General features: G+C 42.7%; 1 pseudogene; it reads right to left on the bottom strand.

Annotated features, from left to right (window-relative positions):
• Positions 1–19202: 19202 nt before the first annotated feature.
• LOC134404365 (U6 spliceosomal RNA) lies at positions 19203–19300 on the bottom strand (annotated as a pseudogene).
• Positions 19301–22728: the final 3428 nt, after the last annotated feature.

The following is a 22728-nucleotide window of genomic DNA, read 5'->3' as shown; positions in this document are numbered from 1 at the left end:
TTAACAAACTAGCTAAAAGTGGGCAAGATGGAACAACTCACAGTTGGCTACAGAATCGGATTCAAAGAGTACTTATCAATGGAACCTTCTCAAACTGGGGGGAGGTAACGAGTAGGGTACCGCAGGGCTCAGTCCTGGGCCCAGTGCTCTTCAACATTTTTATTAATGATTTGGAAGAGGAGGTACAGGGAATGCTTATCAAATTTGCAGATGACACAAAATTGGGTGGAATAGCGAATACCCTGGAAGACAGAAGCAAACTTCAAAGTGATCTTGATAAGCTGGAGTGCTGGGCTGAAAACAAGAGGATGAAATTTAATAGGGATAAATGCCAAGTTCTACATTTAGGAAATAGAAACCAAATGCACAGTTACAAGATGGGGGATACTTGGCTGAGCAATACTACAAATGAGAAGGATCTTGGAATTGTTGTAGATAACAAGCTGAATATGAGCCAACAGTGTGATACGGCTGCAAAAAAAGACAAATGCTATTTTGGGCTGCATTAATAGAAGTATAGCTTCCAAATCGCGTGAGGTACTGGTTCCTCTCTATTTGGCCCTGGTTAGGCTTCATCTAGAGTATTGCGTCCAGTTCTGGGCTCCACAATTCAAGAAAATGCAGACAAGCTGGAGCGTGTTCAAAGGAGGGCAACCAGGAGGATCAGGGGTCTTGAAACAAAGCCCTATGAAGAGAGACTGAAATAACTGGGCATGTTTAGCCTGGAGAAGAGAAGATTAAGGGGAGACATGATAGCACTCTTCAAATACTTAAAAGGTTGTCACACAGAGGAGGGCCAAGATCTCTTCTCGATCCTCCCAGAGTGCAGGACACAGAATAACGGGCTCAAGTTACAGGAAGCCAGATTCCGGCTGGGCATCAGGAAAAACTTTCTGACTATTAGAGCAGTACGACAATGGAACCAGGGAACTAGGGAGGTTGTGGGCTCTCCCACACTAGGGGCATTCAAGAGGCAGCTGGACAACCATCTGTCAGGTATGCTTCAGGGTGGATTCCTGCATTGAGCAGGGGGTTGGACTGGATGGCCTTGTAGGCCCCTTCCAAATCTACTATTCTATGATTGTATGATTCTATGGACTGAATGGTTGTACACCTGTGCCCCCTCTTTAGATAGTAATGTGTATCCCTTCACTTATTTCAAAATGTGGTAAGTGCATTTGAGGGCCCTCATGCTCATTCTGGTATGTGAGGTTTGGGGCATAGTCAGTGTGTGAGCAGGGACGGAGTTCGTCACAGGAGTGGGGGGGGGCTTAAGGAATATTGGAGGAAAGAGTTCGTGGACAATCCCATCTTGGGAAGGATGTGAAAACTCACCTGGGTCCATTTTGTTGGATGCTTGCCCCACCACTACCGCCACCATTCATCTCTGCTCGTGAACGTCTTATACAGCTTGTGGGCATCTGACATGTGCCCAGCAGCCATCTACCCTTGTCTGGAGCCCCCATTACATGCAACAATGGAGGTTCCAGAAATTACGTAATTTCCACTGCTGCATATATGGAGGCCATAAAGGCCCCATTTATGCAAGAGGAAAGGTGTGAATGTCGCGGGTGCCCGACTGGAACTGGGGGGAAGACGAGGGGGAGTCTGTCAGACTCACAGACCTGGTCGGGCGCCTGCAACATCCCTACATCTTGCTCTTCCTCCCCGCCCTGATGGCTCATGCCATAACTGTAATCAATAAAACTGTATAATCAATATGTGTATTCTCATTGCACTTCTCTCCCTCCCCCACTCTATTCCTCACTGTAGGAGATGTGGAGATGGGAGCTATTTGCCAATTAAACCCATATTTCCATGGATCATCTGACTTCAACCGGCCTTCAGTGCTGACACATGACCTCAAGTTACGTAACCAATGGTGTAATGGAGCCAGGGACAGAGTGCCAACACTTTTTTTACGAACAGGAACTCTGACATCATTTGCCACCCCTCTCAGAATTCACTCTTCTCAGATTAGTTGCAGTCTTCACCAGCTGGGAGTTAATGAATGTTACAAGCGACAATACATTGTTGTAATGTAAAGTATTTCAGGGTGACTTGACCTTGAGTGGTCAATTATGACCCATCAGCAATACAAAAGATCTGCTGCTGGCAGATGAAAACTCCTGGAACTGCTTTGTTGATATGGATTAACATGGCAGCCTACAATTTTGGACACTCCTTGGGGGCATGGCTATGGGGCATGTCATGATGAGTGCCTGTGGAGCAGAGGGTTTAGTCCCTTGGGCAGTGTTCTCACTCCAAGGGAGGACTATGAAAAGAAACAACTAAAAAGAAAGTCAGTTTGTTCTGCTGAAAGCAGAATGTTAGAATTGCTGTATAATTATGGGCTCTTCTCATAAAGTGTTCAGAATTACTTTATTCTGAAGTAAATTATAACGAGACCACATCACACCAGTCCTTTTCCAGCTTCATTGGCTGCCAGTCCAGGTCCGGGCCCGATTCAAAGTGCTGGTATTAACATTTAAAGCCCTAAATGGCTTGGGGCCAGGCTATCTGAAGGAACACTTCCTCCCATATGTACCTGCCTGGACCCTAAGGTCATCCTCAGGGGTCCTTCTCCACGAGCCCCTACCAAAGGAGGTGAGGCAGGTGGCTACCAAGAGGAGGGCTTTCTCTGCTGTGGCACCCTGGCTGTGGAATGAGCTCCCTAAGGAGGTTCGCTTGGCACCTACATTATATTCTTTTAGACGCCAGGTGAAGACCTTTTTATTTTCCCAGCATTTTAACAGTCTATAAATACATTTTAACTTGGTGTTTTAAATTTGTAATTTTGCATTGCTGCTGTTTTTATCTGGTTGAGCTTTTATATTGTATTTTATATTATGGTTTTATACTGTTGTTTTATACTTTGAATGTTTTTTAATTTTTGTGAACTGCCCAGAGAGCTCCAGCTATTGGACGGTATAGAAATGTAATAAATAAATAAATAAATAAATAAATAAATAAATAAATAAATAAATAAATAAATAAACTGTTATTGTGTACAGTAGAATTTCAACCAGATGGGGAATCATTTTTACATCTTTGATATTTGTCCTAATTATGTTGTTATTGCAGGGAAATACACTGAACAACAATGTTGAGTTACAAATTAGAGGTTGCCATGTGAATTAAAGTTAAGAAATTCTACAAAAGGGACTTCTGGAAATACTCGGCATCTGGAGATACAAAAGACACTTGGGAATGGGCTACAAGCAAGTGATCCATACTTTTGTGTTTGGACATTGAAGGACTAATTGTGGCTTATTTCTGTAATTTGATGCTTACTAAAGACATTCTTTGTTCAGGCTGTGCTTTTCTGCAAATTTATTCTAATTAAGCCCTACAGGAGGACCCACATGAGTAGGAGTTAATATCCGCCCTTCCAAATTGACCAGTACACCATTTTATGTAACGTTATGGCAACAAAGGCTTCAGTTTTGCTCTCACACCACATCCCAGGCCTGGTTGCCATATTGGTGGCAATGGCTATTTGTCCACACGTGAGCTGTGACTTGAGAAAAAGTTATTTTGCTTCTTCTCAACTTGATCAATGTGATACGCAGCGCTGTGCGGCCTTCCTCTCTTAGCAACCTCACTATTGATCTCTCTGATCGTGTACAGTGTCCTGTCAGACAAGACAGATAATGACTTGGGCTTGCTGCAAATGGGACTATATGACATCACACTTTTGAGAGCAGACAACTTAGTAATCTTATCTGGCTTGACAGGTATAAAGGGCATTTCAAAAACTGATTGTATCTGCTGTGATTTTAAGAGGGCTGACGTGCGACAAGGAAAATCTTTACGAATCCCTTTTCCCCAGAGAATAAACTCTTCAAGGGGACAGTGCAATATCATTTCTTTTGGAGCGCTAAGGAGATTATATAATGCAAAATGTTATTAAGGATTAAGAGAAAGGGGGGTTCCTATGAAATTGGGTAGAGGGGTCCCAGAAAAAAATGTCTTTCATAAGCTCTAAGAAATTTACACAATGCAATGAAAGATTAGCTATATAAGTAGAGGTTCAATAGGTTTCCCAACTCCATCCCCCCCTCCCATTTTTTTAAAAAAAACATTTAAGATATATAAATGTCGTGGAACACATTAGTCCAAATCTATACAACAGATAATATACAACTAGCTAAATGAACAAGCATATAACACATAGTCACAGTGGTGAATGTCGTTGTTGCCAGACATTCTGAAAGAGAGTCAAAGTCTCAAAATGAGGGAAGCATATGGAGATAAAATGTCTTATTGTCCAGATCATATAGAATTGAGTAGACCTTCCCATGCGTCACCATGAGTCACCAGGGCAGACTGAAATCCATCACCTCAATCAATAAAGTTATTGAATCTTTGACCCAGAAGCCAAAAACAACGACAACCCATTTCAACTTGGCCTAGCATAGTGAAAAGTCCTCCATCTAAATAAAGAAACATTCGAAATCTTCAGGTAACCTTCTTGACATCCCTTAAACCAGAATGTTCTTTTTATGCTGAAGTAAACAAGCCATACTATCACCTGGTGGGAGCTGTCACTTTTGGTTACTCCATAAAGGATCTTGAACAACAGGGGTGGACAACCTGCAGCCCTTGCACTAATTGCATGCAGTCCTCAGGCTAATTTCAGTAGCCTTTGCAAGCCATCAGTTCAGACTTCAGGCAAGAATGAACTCTCCCTCCACCAGCACTTGTGTGGTGAGGAAAAGGGAGAAGGGGAGAGAACAGAAGGGTGTGGAAGAAAGAGAGAGAGGATGGGTTCACAGGTAATGAGAAGCCAACAAGAGGGAATTTCCCTGTCGCCATTTTGAATATTTCAGCTGTGGCGGGGGCATGCTGTAGCTTATGTGCAAACCCACTGAGGATGGGTTATTGGGGTGCTTGACAAGCCACCCAGAACCCATGAGCTGCTTTAGGGTTGCGGGTGGCTTGAATATTTAAAATAGCAGCCTCCTCAGTGTTAAAAAGCTTCACGGGGAAATTCCTCCATCATGGCTTCTTGTTAAGTGTGAACCCAGACAGAGAGAGAGAGAGGGTGGCCACTTACAGATAGCCAAAAAAAGAAGAAATGCATCAGCAACCACAAGGACAAAAGAGGACAGGGGTTTGCACAGAATTTGCATAAGTTAATTCATATGTAAAGATGCAAATGTAGAGATAATTCATATGTATAGATGCAAAAGTATTTATTTATTTATTTATTTATTTATTTTATTTTATTATTAAAAATATTTCTTGGCTGCCTTTCAGGGCAGAGCCCTCACAAGGCAGCTTACAACAATAAAATAAATGTAGGGATAATTATTATACTTTAAATAGGAATCCAATTCATCTCACCATGGGGTGGAAGACTGCAACCAGGCAACCTGTATGCCTGCCTGGATAGTCTTCTGTCCAGGTGCGAAGTGTTGATGGACAATTGTTCTCTTATAGCTCTTAATCTTTAAACTGGATTAGAGGGCATCTCCAAATAGAGGATGGTTCTCTGTAAAAGTGGACACAGGCCTTAGCTAGACCTACCTTTTGTTCCAGGGGAGAGGAGGGGAGACCTCGCGTTGGGATTAACCTGAGATCTTGCTCCCATTTACATGTAAGGTGCGACGACCTCAGGAAGAGAGGCGCCGCGCCCGCCATTTTTTATTTTTAAAGGGAGAGGAGGTGCTTATTTTAATTTAATTTCCCCGCTCCCCCACCCTAACCCTGATGGGCGCAGCAATCCTGAGGAGCGCTGCGCCCCATGTGTGGCTCCTGGCTCTGCGTGAGTAATCGTGTGGAGCGGGGTCAAGCTGTGGAAATGGGCCAGACATTCCGCGGTTTGGGGCTCAGCCCGGGACCACGGAAAAATCAGGCCCAAAGGGGAGGGCTCTATCCCGGGGCAAGGGAGGGAAGATCCCTCCCTGATCCTGGGATCCCCTGTGCGTCATCTGATTGCACAGGGACGATCCTGGGGTTCGCCCTGGGATATAGCCTGGTTTAGCTAAGGCCATAGATACCCTAGAGCAGAGGTCCCCAACCTTTTTGGCACCAGGGACCGGTTTCGTGGAAGACAATTTTTCCACGGATTGGGGGGGGGTTGATGGGATGGTTTTGGGAAGCCCACCCACTCCAGTGTCCAGGCTTCGCTTCGGCTGGGTGGACGCCCAGCTGAAGCGAAGCCAGGATGCTGGGGTGGGCAGGCGGCTTTGGAAGTCGCTCTCCCAGAGTGGCTTCCGGCCAGGCGCGCCATTCCGAAGCTGCCCCACCCCACCCCACCCCAGCATCCTGGCTTCACTTCAGCTGGGTAGGCGAGATGGCGCCTGCGCCCAGGTACGCTGGGTTGGGGTTGGGGTGTGTGAAAGCAGCTCACCTGCGTGGCCCGGTTCCTAACAGGCCAAGGACCGGTCCCAGTCCATGACCCAGGGGTTGGGGACCCCTGCCCTAGAGAGAGGTGATCCTGCACATCACTGAATTTGGTTCCATCCATGGCGGGCATGCACCCCTGACAGATTATCCCTAAGAGAATGCTCCCTTCACTTCAGCCGGGGGGGGGGGAGGTACCAACAATCATAATAATAGTTTCTATTATTATTATTATTATTATTATTATTATTATTATTATTATTATTATTATTATCACCCCACTTTCCCTGCCAGCAATACCTTGTTGTGGAGCAGACATGGGTTCAAACTGGCGTACAATGGATGAGAGAAAAGAATATTAGGATCTCAAAATAGAGGGGGGGGCACTAGCCCCCACATTTTCTGCAAGGAAGTAAGGGAAACAGTGGGCAAATTAATAGACTAGGAAAAAGAGCTAGGGCCTATTTAACAGGGTGGGATGATGCAAGAGGCACTGCGTATATAATTTAAAGGCTGTCTCTAAGCAGCAGAACAGGAGGACATAGACACAGGTGAGTGTTCAAAGTCACTCAGACTTGTCTCTAGAACTAGTCGTATGTCATGAGAAGTCCCATGCTGGATCAGACCAAGGCTCCATCTAGTCCAGCACTCTGTTCACACAGTGGCCAACCAGCTATTGACCAGGGACCCACAAGCAGGACGTGGTGCAACAGCACCCTCCCACCCATGTTCCCCAGCAACTGATGCATATAGACTTACTGCCTCTGATGCATATAGAATACTGCTCACAGCCATCAGGACTAGTAGCCATTGATATCGCCTTCTCCAGGAATTTATCCAACCCCCTTTTAAAGCCATTCAAATTGGTGGCTATCACCACATCTTGTGGTAGTAAATTACACAGTTTAACTATGCATTGTGTGAGGAAGTACTTCCTTTTATCTGCCCTGTATCTCCCACTAATCTGCTTCACGGGATGATCCCATTGTGGGTTCTAGCATAGGCATGCGCAACACATTTCATTAGGGTGTGCACACAGGGAATTTTTTTAAAGGTGAACATTTATCGAATACTCAATCATAAAGGACATTTTTTAAAAAACTCATTTATTTATTAAACACTGTAGAGGACCTTCTTTTCTGCTGCTCCCAGATTGTAGAATGGCCTGCCGGAGGAGACTCGTCAACTTAACAGTCTTTTAGCATTTAAGAAAGCTTTAAAGAGTGATCTATTCCGGCAGGCCTATCCATTGAAAATTTAGGCAGATTTTAGGATGTTTTAATAATGTATAGTATGTTTTTAATTCAGTTTTATGTATTTTATACTTATTGTTGTTCTCCACCTCGATCCAAATGGAGAGGCAGCTAAGAAATAAATTTGTTGTTGTTGTTGTTGTTGTTGTTGTTGTTGTTGTTGTTATTATTATTATTAGACACTGATGCCCTACTACGAGCTGATGGACACGATGTTACAGGGTAGATTCCAAGGTATTCCATTGAAAGATAGACTATGTATATGTGGCAACCCTGAAATTGAAGATTTAACCCACTATTTACTTGAATGTTGTTTATATTCAAAATGTAGAGAACATTATCTATCTATGTTTTTAATACACATGAGAGACTGGTCAGCCAAGGATAAATTGGCCTTTCTCCTACGTGGTTCTAACTATTTTGTGACCCAGAGGGTTGCTCTCTTCGCTCTTAAAGCAGCCAGTATAAGGAAAAAAGAATTAGAAAAAATGGGTTAATTAATAAATTTTTATCAAATGTTGCAATATATGTGGGGTTTTATTAACTGTTAGTCATACATAATGTATTAATTATGAACTGTATATTGTTTTAGAATTTTAAATCATAAATTTTAAGTATTTGTTTGTTTTTAATAATATGTGATTTTTTGAAATGGTCAGTAGACTTATTCAATAAAGGTATTCATTCATTCATTCATTCAGACTAAAGGTGCATCTATACGTATAAATGAGCACGTCCAGATTTTATGCAGGAAGGCTATACTGCAGTGTTAGTTACGTCATTAGTATTCTTCTTCTCCCAGTCATCCTCTAAAATGTTCAGGGTAGCATTCCTCCCTCCTACCCCCAAGGCCACTAAGCTTCCTGTTTAGTAGGGGGGCTTCTCACCAGCAGGGGTGTAGTGGATGCAGGTCTCCTAGGGATGCAGCAGTAGCACTTTTTGATCAGCAAGAACAGTGACATCATCTGCCACCCGCCCTCCTCCTCAGACAACCCTGTTACCTCTGAACTTAGCTGGAATCCTTCACAGTAGCTGGGGAGCGGGAGGGGGGCAGGGAATGAACTTCCCCTGGAAAAATATATTGTTCCATGGATTCGACCATTTTTGTCTGTCTCTTCTGCCAAGACTCTCGTTCACGCACTGGTTATCTCTCGGTTGGACTATTGCAACCTCCTTCTCTCTGGCCTTCCCTCGTCTCACATCAGTCCGCTGGTCTCTGTCCACCACTCTGCCGCTAAGATCATCTTCCTGGCCCGCCGCTCTGACCATGTCACTCCGCTTCTGAAATCTCTTCATTGGCTTCCAATTCACTCCAGAATCCAATATAAACTTCTCCTGTTGACCTTCAAAGCTTTTCACGGTCTAGCTCCTGCCTATCTCTCCTCTCTCATCTCACACTATTGCCCCGCTCGTGCTCTTCGCTCCTCTGATGCCATGTTTCTCGCCTGCCCAAGGACCTCCACTTCCCTTACTCGGCTTCGTCCTTTCTCTTCTGCTGCCCCTCATGCCTGGAACGCTCTTCCAGAACACTTGAGAACTACCAACTCAATCACAGCTTTTAAAACTTTTCCCTATAGCTTTTAAACATTGAGTTTGTTCTGACTCTATACTGTTAGCTTCACCCTACCTGGTGCCTGTTTACACTTCCCCATGCCTGTTTGCATTCTCTTTCCCTCCTTATTGTTTACTGCAACTTTATTAGATTGTAAGCCTATGCGGCAGGGTCTTGCTATTTACTGTGTGGTCTGTGCAGCACCATGTACATCGATGGTGCTATATAAATAAATAATAATAATAATAATAATAATAATAATGTTGTGATTTGAAGTATTTTGGGTTACTTGATCGTGAATGGGGAATTAAGACCCATTAGATTTGCAAAAGTCCTAATCTAGTAGATAAAAACTACTAGAATTGGTTTGTTGAGATGGATCAACACAGGTGTCTAAATATTTGGACCCTCCTGGGGGACATGCCTATGGTGACTATCATGATGAGTGCTTACACCACTGCCCTCCAGTCCTGGTCTGACAGCCTAATGACTACGCCACACTGGCTATTGTACTTCTGAACTGTTCCATTGAATGACCAGATAATTGCACATATCAATGACATGAAGGGTTTTAATCAATTAATAAACGAGAAGGATGCAGGGTTGTTGTTTTTTTTAAAAAAATTAAAGCAGGTTTCATCATTAGAAACCCAGATGATTAGATGACATAGGTGGGTCCATTCATTCCATGGCAGTGGCCAGGTTGATGGAGATACGAGAATTTCCTGCAGGCAACAAATTTGTCGTCATGCTTTCCGCTAAACTCTATTAAAAAACCTCCATGGAGGACCTGTCTGAGGGTGAACATAATTCATCTTGTCATCCCCAGCAACTCATTGGTAGTGATTGCATGAAAGCTCATGTAACGTTTTCACCTCTAGCTTCACCCTCCGTTATAGTACATCACAAACTCATTTAAATAGTGATATTAATGTTTTTAGAGATCACTACAAATGTTCGGGAGCATCGTTGCCGTTAATGTCTCATGGGGGCTATACTGGAGAGTTTTATCGGCTTGAGGATGAGGTATTTGATGAAGTAATAACAAACTAGCTTGGAATTGTCTTTCATTACCCTTTATCTCTCCTAGGGAGAATATAATCTTATTCAAATTATAATTGCCTCGGTTATCAATGAGGTTTACTATTTATTTACCTGCACCCAGAAATGCAAATGTACGTGCATTCTCCTGTTTTAATGTACCTGTAATGAAATTCCCTTTGCTATCAGAATCATGCATGACAACAAATTACAAACTAGTTATGGGGAAGTGCTATTTGCTCAGCATTAAAAAGACAATACAAACAAAGAAATCAACCCCCACCCCTTGCCTGAAAAGTAAGTTGATTCTCTTTCTTTTCTTTAAAATGCAGATGGCTAAAAGGGAGCAAAATCCAATCATTGTAAATAAATGTAGTAAGCAGAACATTGTAGTAACACTTCCAAAGGGAATGGGGCCTTGTGACAGGAGTGGCAGAGGCAAAAGCTGCAGCAAGTTCAATGGATTGTTTTCCACCATGACGCTTAGAGGTAAACAACTAATGATGTGTTGTGGAAGCCCTGATGATTGCTCAACCAACTGTCAGATATTGATTTGGAAGCAAAGCAGCTGAGATTTCCCCAACTTGAGTGACCCAGGTAAGGTAGTAAGTGGAGAGAAAGTTTCCAGGGCAATCCTGAGAGCGAACTGTAACATAGATCTGATAGCCCTGAGAAGGTTCTTACAGCTTGACTCAAGGAGGTAGAGGAAAATTCTAGATGACAAGAGGTAGAATTCCCCGACATCTCATTTCTGGTTTCTTCCCTTTCTTAAAGACAGGCATGCAGATCTCTTTCTTTCACTCATGGCAGGAAATCATCTTGGAGATCCTTCCCTGAGAATGTGCTTTGCTATGGACGCCAATTGCAAAAGAAGTCAGTGCTCCTGCAACTTTAATAACTGTGTAGAAGAGGGGATTTAGCTGTCATGCAAGCTACACCAGATGAAATTCCCTCTTCAACACAACTTTTGAAAGGGCAGGAGTCTTGTCCTCATTTCTGGACATCCTCACACATGGGCCTTCTCCATAACCAGCAGGAGACGTGACATTTCATCCTGTTTCTAATTCAGCAGGGAATTGGCCTGCCTGAGGCTGGATGGATGATATAGGATGGCCTGGTGTCCTACTTTACTAGGGACAGGCCTCTATTTGAAGGGCTGTCAGGAGACAGTCCTCTATTTGCAGGCATCATGTATTTGAAGGGTTGGCCCAAAAGATGAAATATTTTTTTAAAAAAAGAATGAAGAGCAGGGACCTGAAGAATCTTCAATAGCTAATATCCGGACTGCAGACTGAGCAGGAACGCAGGTCACAGTCTTCTTCCGCTATGATGAGATGCATTGTATTTCCATTTAAAGTATGATAATTTCTAAATGTGAGTCTATATATAAAAATGAAAATATGCCATTTTTATCCAAACCCATGCTTTCTTTTGTCCGTGGTTTTGGTGAAGAGTTTTCTCTAAGGGTAGGCGAGGATTTTGTTTTGTTTCGATTTTGATAAGAATTTACTAACATTCGTGAAATTCTCCATATTTGGGACAAAAATAACTTGAGGTTAAAGATATTGAATTTGGGAGAAATCCATGTTGGTAGATTTGTTCATTCAACCCCACAGCTTTCTGTGTTTGCCTCTTAAAAAGTCCAGGGTTGAATCCCTGTGAATTCAACCATGTTTGTACTTAATTTGGATAGCCGCCTCTTTTTTCTGATGCCGCCCTCATCTTTAATAGCTCTAATATATACGTTATGATGGGACAAGGGAGAGGGCTTTCTCTGTGGTGGCACCCTGACTGTGGAATGCCCTCCCCTTGGAGGCCTGATTGGCGCCAACATTGATTTCATTTCAACGCCAAGTAAAAACATGGCTTTTTAACAAAGCCTTTGATGGTTAAACTCACTGGCACGTTGTTTTAACTGTTTTAACTGTATCTATTGCTTTTAAATTATATATTCTTATTAATTTGGATCATGGTTTAATTTGTTTTTAACTGTGTATATTTATTGTTTTATACTGTATGTTTTTATCTGTATGCTGCCCTGAGACCTTAGTGATATAGGGTGGGATATAAATATTTTAAATAAATAAATAAATAAAATGTTAAATTTTGCTTGTGCAGATGGTTGAGATGGGTGAGAGGGTGCAAACAGGGGATGATTTCATTTCTGTTCATTTTTGATAAGAAATTACCAAAATCCTTAATGTTCTTTATATTCAGGGGAGGAAGAGCTTGAGAATTATCCATCCCTAGTTTCCTTCTCTTTGGGGTGGGTAGGGCAATGCATAAGTAGCCAGCGTAGGTTAAGATCCAGTGATCCTGTTCAGATGACACACTGAGCCACAGTGGTTAAGCATTTTGAGCTAAACATTATGGCTTAGCGTGTCGTGGGAAACATTCCTAACCACGGTGGCTACATAACCACGGTTTAAACACACTCCCATATCCTTTGCTAAAAGGATTAGTGGCCTAACCATGGCTTAAAATGTTGTCTGAACAGCCCAGTGAAGAATACTGGCTGAACTTTGAACCTGAATAAAAAATGGCCATGAATTTGCCCAAGATACTTTCACCCTATGTTAACTCATAGGCTTGTGAAGTTAAATGGGATCTCCCCATGTACATTGCCTTTGCTTCTTGGAGGAAGTACCAGATGCAGATATAATTTGTAGCTTTCAGGGTTCTCTGCCACACCAAAAGAGTCCAGTACATGTGCAGCTGTACACATGCAGGCCTTCAAAGGTATGTGTGGAAAGGTTGGGGAGAAGGCTAGGGCTTTTCCCAGGTCCAGGTGTTACCAGATTCCCCTGGCTGTTCCTTTCAGAAGCTGCTGGATATGTGACCATCACCCACATGTGGTGAGCCACTGAACTGAAGGTGACAGCTTCTTACTGAAGTACCTTCAGGCCCCAAACTACATCTGCCAACTCAGGATGGTCATTGGATCTTCCTGGACAGGAAGGTGTGTAAGAGGGCTTCCTGTTCCAGTTTGTCTTTGGTTGAGCAACAAAGTCAACTCTTCTTGAGCTGTATTCTTGGTTATTCGTTGGTCTTGACTCCTGGCATATCTTATGGTTCAGTCCTGACTTCACAATTGCTGCTCAACCCTGCTGCCTGGTTTGTTCATCACTTCTGACTTGCTCTTGGTCCAAATATCTGGCTGGCTTTGTGGCCCTGCCTCCTCGTTTGTTCTTTGATTCTGACACTCTTAGGTCCTCTGTACTAGTTGGTCCCATAGCTTGTGGCTCTTGATTCCTGACTCCAGGCTCACCTCAGACTGCTGCCCATGGCCCAGCCCAGTCAGTTCCCTAAAGCCGTCCCAGTCCGCTATGGAATGGGCAAAACACAGAGAAATCCATCACATGCCATTCAGTGGTACGTACAAATGTAATAAATATTCCATAAAGGACATTGAGCACTTCAAATGTGGTTGTTTTAGTCCAAAGACTCATATTTCATTGCAGAATAGTCATGGATGATATTGATTATTAACCCTGAACTAGTGATCCCAATGAGGTGGTTGCTGTCACATTCAGATGAAAATTAATTAATGACTTCCTTTCCCTTATAACGCTCCTATTATATGTGTGCAAGTCCTACACTATGTGAATCATTGTTTTGATATCATTGATGCAGGAATCTTTTTTTTTTTCCTTTCATGAATTGAATTTCTAAGAGATTTGTGAAAGCTGCCTTTCGGGTCACAAGGCTGAACTTTATTCACTTAATCAGTCATCCTTACTTGATTAATACACTTTTTTAAACAGAATCATATATTAATAATGTAAGCTTTAACTGGGCACCTCGATCAAAGAGCAGATTTTAGAAGTTGATTGGTTTGTATCCTCTAGGCCTGTGATAAATGTCTAGAGATTTCTTGTAGTCATTTTTCCCCCCTGGTCCTCCCCCTCCCCCCACAGTTCATTCTGATACTCATTTCAGTCCTTGCAACTGTGATATGAATATTTAACCGAAGCAATAGTTCAGTCCTTATTCTCCAAAGCTGAGATCAGAAGAAGAACAGCTTCTCATTCAATGCAAAATTTCCTTTATTACAATATTCAGTACAAGTGGAGAATGAGATGATGTACAGGTAGGATAAGCTAGGGGGTAGAGCTTTTAGAAACGCAGCTACAACGTTGTGTTACATCCAGATTGGAGAGGTAGATACTGCTCCAGGTATGACGTTCCTACTCCAGTCGAGTAACCATTTCTGACTCCCTATAAGAGTAGGAAGAGGTGAATTGGTGTTTTTCTTCTCCTCCGTGTTATCTTCACCCATATATCTATTCCACCTTATGTCCATATCGATCTGTGGGTTTTTGAAAGTCCACATGAACATTTATATCAAAAGTATTTTCTCTCTAATAATAATAATAATAATAATAATAATAATAATAATAACAACATTTGTATACCGCCCCATAGCTGAGGCTCTCTGGGCAGTTTACATAGGATAAAACCACTTAAAAACAATATACAAACATTTTAAATCACAAAAACATACGATTTAAAACCACAAAACATACAAAAACAAACCAGGTGAATTGCATATTGCTAAATGCCTGGGAGAAAAGGAAAGTCTTAACCTGGCGCCGAAGAGATAACAATATTGGCACCAGGCGGGCCTCATCAGGGAGATAGTTCCACAATTGGAGGCCACCACAGAAAAGGCCTCTTCTCTTGTTGCCGTCCTCCGAGCTTCCCTCGGACCATTTCTAGGCACACACATTTTAATCCATTGTGAGATATTTTTAGAACTGCAGCGAAACATTCAGGAAGCCCCAAAGCTGGTGTAAAACTAAACCCTGAAGCAAAGATTGAATTCCTCATTCATCCCTACGTTAGTGTAGCATGAGTATAGCCTATATAGTTTTCTTACCACTGGCTAGGGATGTACAGAGTCTATAAAATCCATTGTCAGGTGCCTTTTGTTCCATTGTCTGCTCCTCGGAAACCCAGCTATTTTGTTACTCCTAGGTTGGAGATGAAGATAGTGTACCAGGTCTGAAGGTCTGATATGGAACAATGCATTACCCCTGAAGTGGAGAATGAGAGGATATACGGGTTTGGGAGGTTGGCAGGTAGATATTATCAGTAAAGGAGTTGAAAAGAAACTAGCAGCTATATCTAAATCCTATGGAATGCTATGTGGCATGCAGTTCAACTGACTTCACTGCAAACCCAATATTATACAGCTGGAAGAAGTACAGAGAGGCACACCTAATATGGACGAGAGGATGGAGCATCTTATTCAAATGAGATGGGCCCAATGTCAGCACCTGCATGACTTTAGGTGCCTTTGGGCCCTGGAGGGCCAATTGATGCTGATGCCAGTCACTGCACTTAAAAATCAACATGAACAAACAAACAACAGTTAAGAATGGTGGTGCACACATTCAACCTGGAACTGGAAAGAGAAACACCAAAGACTGAACTAGCTCTATCAAGAGAAGCTGGGAGGTGGGGGTGGAAGGGGACTGAGCTAGTGATGTGCCTGCTGGAACTTTATGTGGCCCTGGCGGACACATTTTTTTTTTATCAAGGGCCATATTCATAACTGAGCAAGGGCAGTTATGAACCGTTATCAGCCACACCAGCCCTCTCCACTGAATCCACTCACAAACCACAACATATGTATAAGTTCTTTGACTCCTCTGTGTGAACAACAGCAGAGACTTTGGCATAACTTCCCTTTTATTGCAACTCAGCCACTCACTCCAAGAGGATGATCAAATTGTACCCCACCACCAGTCTCTAGCAGAGCCTCTGTTACTGTTTACACATAGAGTACAGGGAAAACTCAAGAGTCCCTTTGAGTGTGTTTTCTAGCAACACACAACTCACCAGTGGATCAGAAAGATTGTGTACCATTTCAGACCATGGTTTCAGATGATGCTCTGTGATATACGGCTTGGGGCCAGGTTATCAGAAGGAACGCCTCCTCCCATATGTACTTCCCCAAACTTTAAGATCATTACCAGGGGGTCCTTTTCTGTGAGCCCCTGCCAAAGGAAGTGAGGCAGGTGGCTACCAGGAGGAGGGCTTTCTCTGCTGTGGCACCCTGACTCTGGAATGAGCTTCCTAGAGAGGTTTGCCTGGCATGTACATTATACTCTTTTCAATGCCAGGTGAAGATCTTTTTATTCTCCCTGTATTTTAACTGTTTATCATCTTAGTCTTTTAACTTTGCTGTTTTAAATCTGTATTTTAAATCTGTATGAATCACTGCATTGCTGCTCAGTTTTATTCTGGTTGTGCTTTTATATTGTGCTTTCATATTGTGTTTTATACTGTTGTTTGTTTTGTACTTAGAATTGTATTTGATGGTTTTAACTTTTGTGAACCGCCAGAGATCTTTGGCTAATGGGTGGTTTAGAAATGCAATAAATAAATAAAAATAGATTGGGTTGCAGGTTCTTTGATGATGCAGTCTTTAGCAGGGATCATGTTAGGTCATGAAAGCAAGTCAAGAAGAGACCAGCACCACAGAAAGCTCCAAGTGGTACTGGGAGTCAAAGCCAGACAGTGTGGCCATATGTTGCTCCAACAAGGAGCAGATCAAGACTGAGCCTAAAGTAGGAAGCAGCCTGAATTTAGGCTGATTGACTCCACCTCTACACTGACTAAGACCTTTGTCTCTTAAAGGTGCCTACTCTGTTTTAGCAGCCTCAAGCTGTGATGACATCCAAATAGATGTGGCATACAAGTGTCCTTATGGAAGGAGTCCTCAGAATCTGAAGATGGTAAGGCAACCTCTTCTAGACGCAGGAGTGTCAACCCCAGGGATCTTTCTGGGCAACTAGGTCCTAGAAAGGTAGAAGCCTCATGATGCCTTTCCATGACCAAATCTTCTTCCTGACCTCTTAACTCTGGAGATTCGTTGGAGCACAGGGGGTCAGGTCCTCTCTGAGGATGAGGGTTTGAGGTCTTGGCGCATCATACAGTGGGATGAAATTCAGCCTAGAGTTGACACAAGCTGGATCTGAAGGACTGGGATGGAAAGTCTGCTTCAATTTTGCTTTAGTATACTGCGGCTTATGGTAAAACATCATTCATTTCCATTGAACTAGCAACTTGATGTGTGGTGCATTCCGTCATTATATACTGTCAGGTACAGGAAATATAGCCCAATTTGAATTTTCTATGGGAGGACATCAAAAGGTCATCACTCTGTCATTTCACATCTTGACCCTTTTTGAGCTCTAAGTGCCCTTTTTGAGCTATTAGCCTGATATTTGGTTGATTCATTCATTACAGATTGCTGATTAAGGGAAGGAAAGGAAAATCTGACATTTCCATCATAGGTCACTGAAAAACCATCATCCTAACAACTTACCGTAGTTATATTAATTTCTTCCCATGGGTTGCCTTGCCACTCCTGGAGACAAGGATTTCTGTTTAGGGGAGTGATGGGTACCTGAGGTCTCCCTGTGTCTACTTAGCCAATGTTTAGGCAAGAGTTCAAGGAGAAAAAATATTGCTGGTATAGTGGAATGACCCGTGTTTTTACCATAGTTACAAACAAACAAGTAAACAAACAAACAAACCAAATGTGTTGACTGTAAAGAGAAATCCAAAATCCTTATTAGTGTAATATATTTATTAGGCCGGTCAAAAGAGCACCAAAAATATGCAAGTTTTTGAGATCTTCAGATCTCTTCATCAGACAAGGTGTCACAAAAAGCCAGACCTGCCTTTTGTTGCATCCTGCCCAATTAAGAAATCTGGAATTCTCAACTTCCCCAGTCTCTTTCGCCCAAGTTTTCATTTTCACCTCCCATGAAATGCCAACAAATGGAATGGTCAAAATTTTCAGCACAGCACTATGTGAAATATCTTGAGCCTTTAGGGAAAGTGTTGACATTTGAAGTCTAAGGCCTCATCTAATCCTAGGTGGCTATTAGGAGGAGGGCTTTCTCTGTTGTGGCACCCCGGCTGTGGAACGAGCTCCCCAGAGAGGTCCGCCTGGTGCCTACACTGTATTCTTTTCATCGCCAGCTGAAGACCTTTTTATTTTCTCAGTATTTTAACACCTAATTTTAACTTACACTTAAATTTTACTGTTTTAATCCTGTATTTTAATCTTATATCAATTTCTACTGCGTGGTTTTATCCTGCTTGTGCTTTTTATATTGTATTTTGTATTTGAGTTTTTAGATTGTTGGTTGTTTTATTATGTTCTTCTTCTTGGTTTTAATTTTTGTGAACCACCCAGAGAGCTTCGGCTATTGGGTGGAATGTAATAAATAAATAAATAAATACCTGGTCTAGCGTGATGGAGGGGTGAAGATCTCGCGATATTTTTATCGCGAAATCCCCTCCTCTTTTTACACGCAGTGTGCTACGACCTTGGAGGGAGAGGACGTCGCACCCACCATTTTGTGGGGTTTTTTTTGTTAAAGAAGAAGAACACACAAACGCTCGTGCGCAAAAAGTAGGATTTTTAATTTAAAATAATTTTCTTGCTCCCCCCCACCCCACCCCCGATGGGCGCAGAGCTCCTGAGGAACTCTGTGCACCGTACGCAGGTCCAGGCTCCTTGCGAGTAACTACGAGGAGCCGGGACAAACCGTGATGCCCGCACACATGTTCTGCGGTCGCAGGATCATCCCGAGACCACAGAAAAAGCAGGCTGAAAGGGTAGGGCAAGTTCCCAGGGCAAGGGAGGAATCATCCTTCCCTGCTCCTGGGATCCCCTGTGCATCATGTGGACACACAGGGACGATCCCGGGGATCACCCCTGGATTTCGTCCCATCTAGCTATGGCCTAAAAGTACTGTTTCAGAAGCTATCTGAATGACTGCATTTGGCAATACAGATCTCTTTCATCTATCCCCCACCACTTTCTGCATCCGTACATATCCAGTGATGAAAGTGATTGCCACACAATAATTTCTAAATTCTGCAGGCCACACCCATGCATAGCAATGTACGGATTTGGTTAATTCTGTTCTGTCTGTGTTTCACAGATTGTCAGGCATCATTCTCTGAGTGACATACAAGGGGGAAATATGGAACGTTCCACAAATTTATGTGTCATTCTTGCTCAGGGGCCATGCCAATCTTCTCTCTATTTTAGCACATGTGCTGCTGAGGAGAGAACTCTAAGCCCAGTGATTAATGTTTGAATTCCTTATTTGTTTATTTATTATTGCATACCGCCCAATAGCCGAAGCTCCCTGGGCAGTTCACAAAATGCCCGAGTCTTTTGCCACAGAACACAACATACGTAGTTTGGGAGTGGGGAAAAGGACTGTGATTGCTAGTTCCACCTGCTCCAGTTTTAGACTTGCTTAAGGCTTGTCCATCTCGTTCTGTCTGTGATGGCTAAAAATCTTTCAGGTCAACAATATCAATAGTTTTTATTACAGAATGCTGATGCTATCAGCACCCTATCTGTCTGTTTAATTAGAAACCTAGAGGCATGTAGTGTGCCGTACAAGCTTTAAACTCTTAGGTGAGTGGAGAAGGGTAAACCTTTTTAATAATAATAATAATAATAATAATAATAATAATAATAATAATAATAATAATAATAATCTTAAATGACAATGACATCTTTTACAAAAGAAAAAGACAAAGGATGGTAATGCCCTTTTGCTATCTTCAAAAGAAAAATAATTGTTGTGGTTATTCTGGTCAGGGACAGATATGAATTAATTCATAATGAATCATAGAATCATAGAATAGTAGGATTGGAAGGGGCCTATAAGGCCAACGAGTCCAACCCCCTGCTCAGTGCAGGAATCCACCCTAAAGCATCTCTGACAGAGGGTTGTCCAGCTGCCTCTTGAATGCCTCTAGTATGGGAGAGCCCACAACCTCCCTAGGTAACTGGTTCCGTTGTCGTACTGCTCTAACAGTCAGGAAGTTTTTCCTGATGTCCAATATATGTACTCTTAGAGTCTTTAGTGCTCTTTGTGTTTAGGGTACTTAAGTTCTGAGAAATTTGAGGTTCAGTGTAGAGAGTGGTGTCTTTGGAGTGTGGTGTGCACATAGTTGATGTATATTAAGCAATACAGATAATCAAGAAAGCTCAAGAGTGATTGTGTGAGAGAAAGGAAAGCGTGTATGTGAATGAGTGAAAGGATTGGATGAAAGGTTTCAAAAAGGTTTTTCAATGTTTTATTTGAAACAAAGCTTGTGAACTTTTAAAAATAAATCTTAATTATTTTGTTTTTAACTACCACAAAAATCCCACGTGTCTGTTTGGCATTTATCATCTGAGGTTTACACATTTAGCACCCACTCTGACAATAATTCACATAACTCACAGTGTTTTATTTTTTATATTGAAATCCTTCTCCATTTAACCCCTTTCTCCACGTAGTTTGGAGGAAGGTGGTTTTTATCCCTTGCCTCAGGCGTATCAAGCGGTGGTGCTTGGCTTGAGCAGGGAGTAGCCGTGGCCAGGCTTGGTGTTCAGAGTCTGTGTCGTAGCACATGGCTGTAATTTTCCCGCGATAGGCTAATGACGGCTGCCGTTACCCCTTCGCATCTTTTAGAAAGTTGGAGAGCCGCTCCGCCAGCACCAGCGGATGCAGCTGGGCTGCGGGGATATCCATGGGGCCCCAAGAAAACCAGATTTCCCCACAGTTGACCCCTCCTGGGACCAGGCATCAGGAGGTCCACCCACCACAATAAGAAATAATCTGTAGAGGAAAAATGTCTATGGGACTAGCTCATGTCCCAGCAGATCCACAACCTGCAAACAATGAGGACAAGTCAAGCCCTGCTTCAAGACAGTGACAGGAGGTGGTTCCCACTCCTTCATTAAGGCCACACCCAGGTGGCCATCCCTGACTCACCCCCTTCTGGTGCCACATTGGTCTTTTTAAGAACAGACGAAGAGCCCTGCTAGATCAGACCAAGGGTCCATCTAGTCCAGCACTCTGTTCACACAGTAGCTGACCAGCTGTTGACCAGGGACCCACAAAGTAGGGCATGGTGCAACAGCACCCTCCTATCCATGTTCTCCAGCAACTGGGGCATACAGGCTTACTGCCTCAGATACTAGCGGTAGCACATAGCCATCAGGGCTGGTAGCCATTGATAGCCTTCTCCTCCAGGAATTTATCTAACCCGCTTTTAAAGCCATCCAAATTGTGAGCACCAGTATTTAAAAGTTATGGCCCTACCTAACCCAATGTGAAGTGTATCACTTCTTAATTTCTGGGTGGGGGCGGGGCAGATGAAAAGGACTTAAAAGTGTTTAACTTTGCTCAATTGCACATACCAATTAAATAAGGCTTCTCTTAGAGCTTTTCTACATGAGACATTTATGGTGAAGTCATCATTCCCTACTTACAGTCGTTTACAGGTTCTTTAGAGGACCCAGTTGCATTTCTGTTTTTAAACAGCACTTTTGGCGAGGTATTTTTAGAGAAGGGGAAGTGTGGTATTATTTGTGAAAGCAAATGAGAACTGTTTTTTGACTTGTATAATTGTGCTATCCCACAGTGCCATCTTGAGTTTATGTAGAGGAAAAGCAAGAAGTGAAGCATACTTTGTGCAGTGCTCGGATCTTAATTCTACAAGGAAACTGAAAGTAGATCCAACAGATTAACAGCCTTATGTAAAGGAGCTCTTAGCCTGGTGCCCCTATCCACTCCCAGAATTTCCCTGCTATTTGCATGTAGAAAGCTCAGCCCAAGAATAATTTTTCTTTTCTTTTACCATCTCATGCTAGCACAGAAATTATGCTATTGTACTTTTTGTTTCTGGATGAGTGGATTTCACCTTCATTGAAATACCGGGTATTTTGCACAGATTTTAAATTACTTCGTTCTCTCTTGTTCATCATCAGTTCCTCAAAGCTAGCTCTTAACTACAACATAAAGTATTCCTTTGTTCCATTCTTCATTTTGCTGCCCCATCCATCAGTGAGCCCTTTGAATGCAACAGAAATAAGTATCTATGTGTGGCCTGCAAGATGGCTTTTTACTGCGGCCTTATCTTTGAAGCGGCAGCCCAGTCCACAAGGTGGTTAAGCCAAAGTAATTGGATTTAAAGAAAGTGTAGGACATTGTGCAGCTGATGTTAAGCACCTTTAAAGATGCAAACTGGCTCAATTGTCATTTCCTCTCCCCACAGAACCCCGGGGACTGTGAGCACTTACAACATCAACAACGCTTTTCTGCCCCTCCAATTCCATTGCAAAACCAGTGAGTCTTGCCAAGGTGAAGCCCCAAAATGAGCATAAGGGCTCATTTCTGGAAGGAGGGGGATCAGGGAAGTTCCCTTATATGAGCTCAGTCAACCTGCGTCCTTTCAGAAACAAGCATTTCTGCACATTTTGGGTTGCCCTGGAAGTGAAAAACAAGTGGGTGCCACTAGTGCAATGCAATCAGTGGGGTGGAAGAGATGTCCCACCGGAAGAGAGGTCCCACTGGATTCTGCCCTGTAGTTTTCTGTGAGGCTTGGGATCTCACCAGACATCAGTTACTATGTGTATTTGGGGGGAAGCCATAACAATGAATTTATCTAGTACATAAGTATGTACTGTGGATATTCCCTTTAGGAACCATCTAT

This window comes from Elgaria multicarinata, chromosome 9 (genome assembly GCF_023053635.1).
Source record: "Elgaria multicarinata webbii isolate HBS135686 ecotype San Diego chromosome 9, rElgMul1.1.pri, whole genome shotgun sequence".
NCBI classification, from domain to species: domain Eukaryota; kingdom Metazoa; phylum Chordata; class Lepidosauria; order Squamata; family Anguidae; genus Elgaria; species Elgaria multicarinata.
The sequence above is the reverse complement of the archived record's forward strand: the minus strand, read 5'-3'. Positions and strand labels throughout refer to the sequence as shown.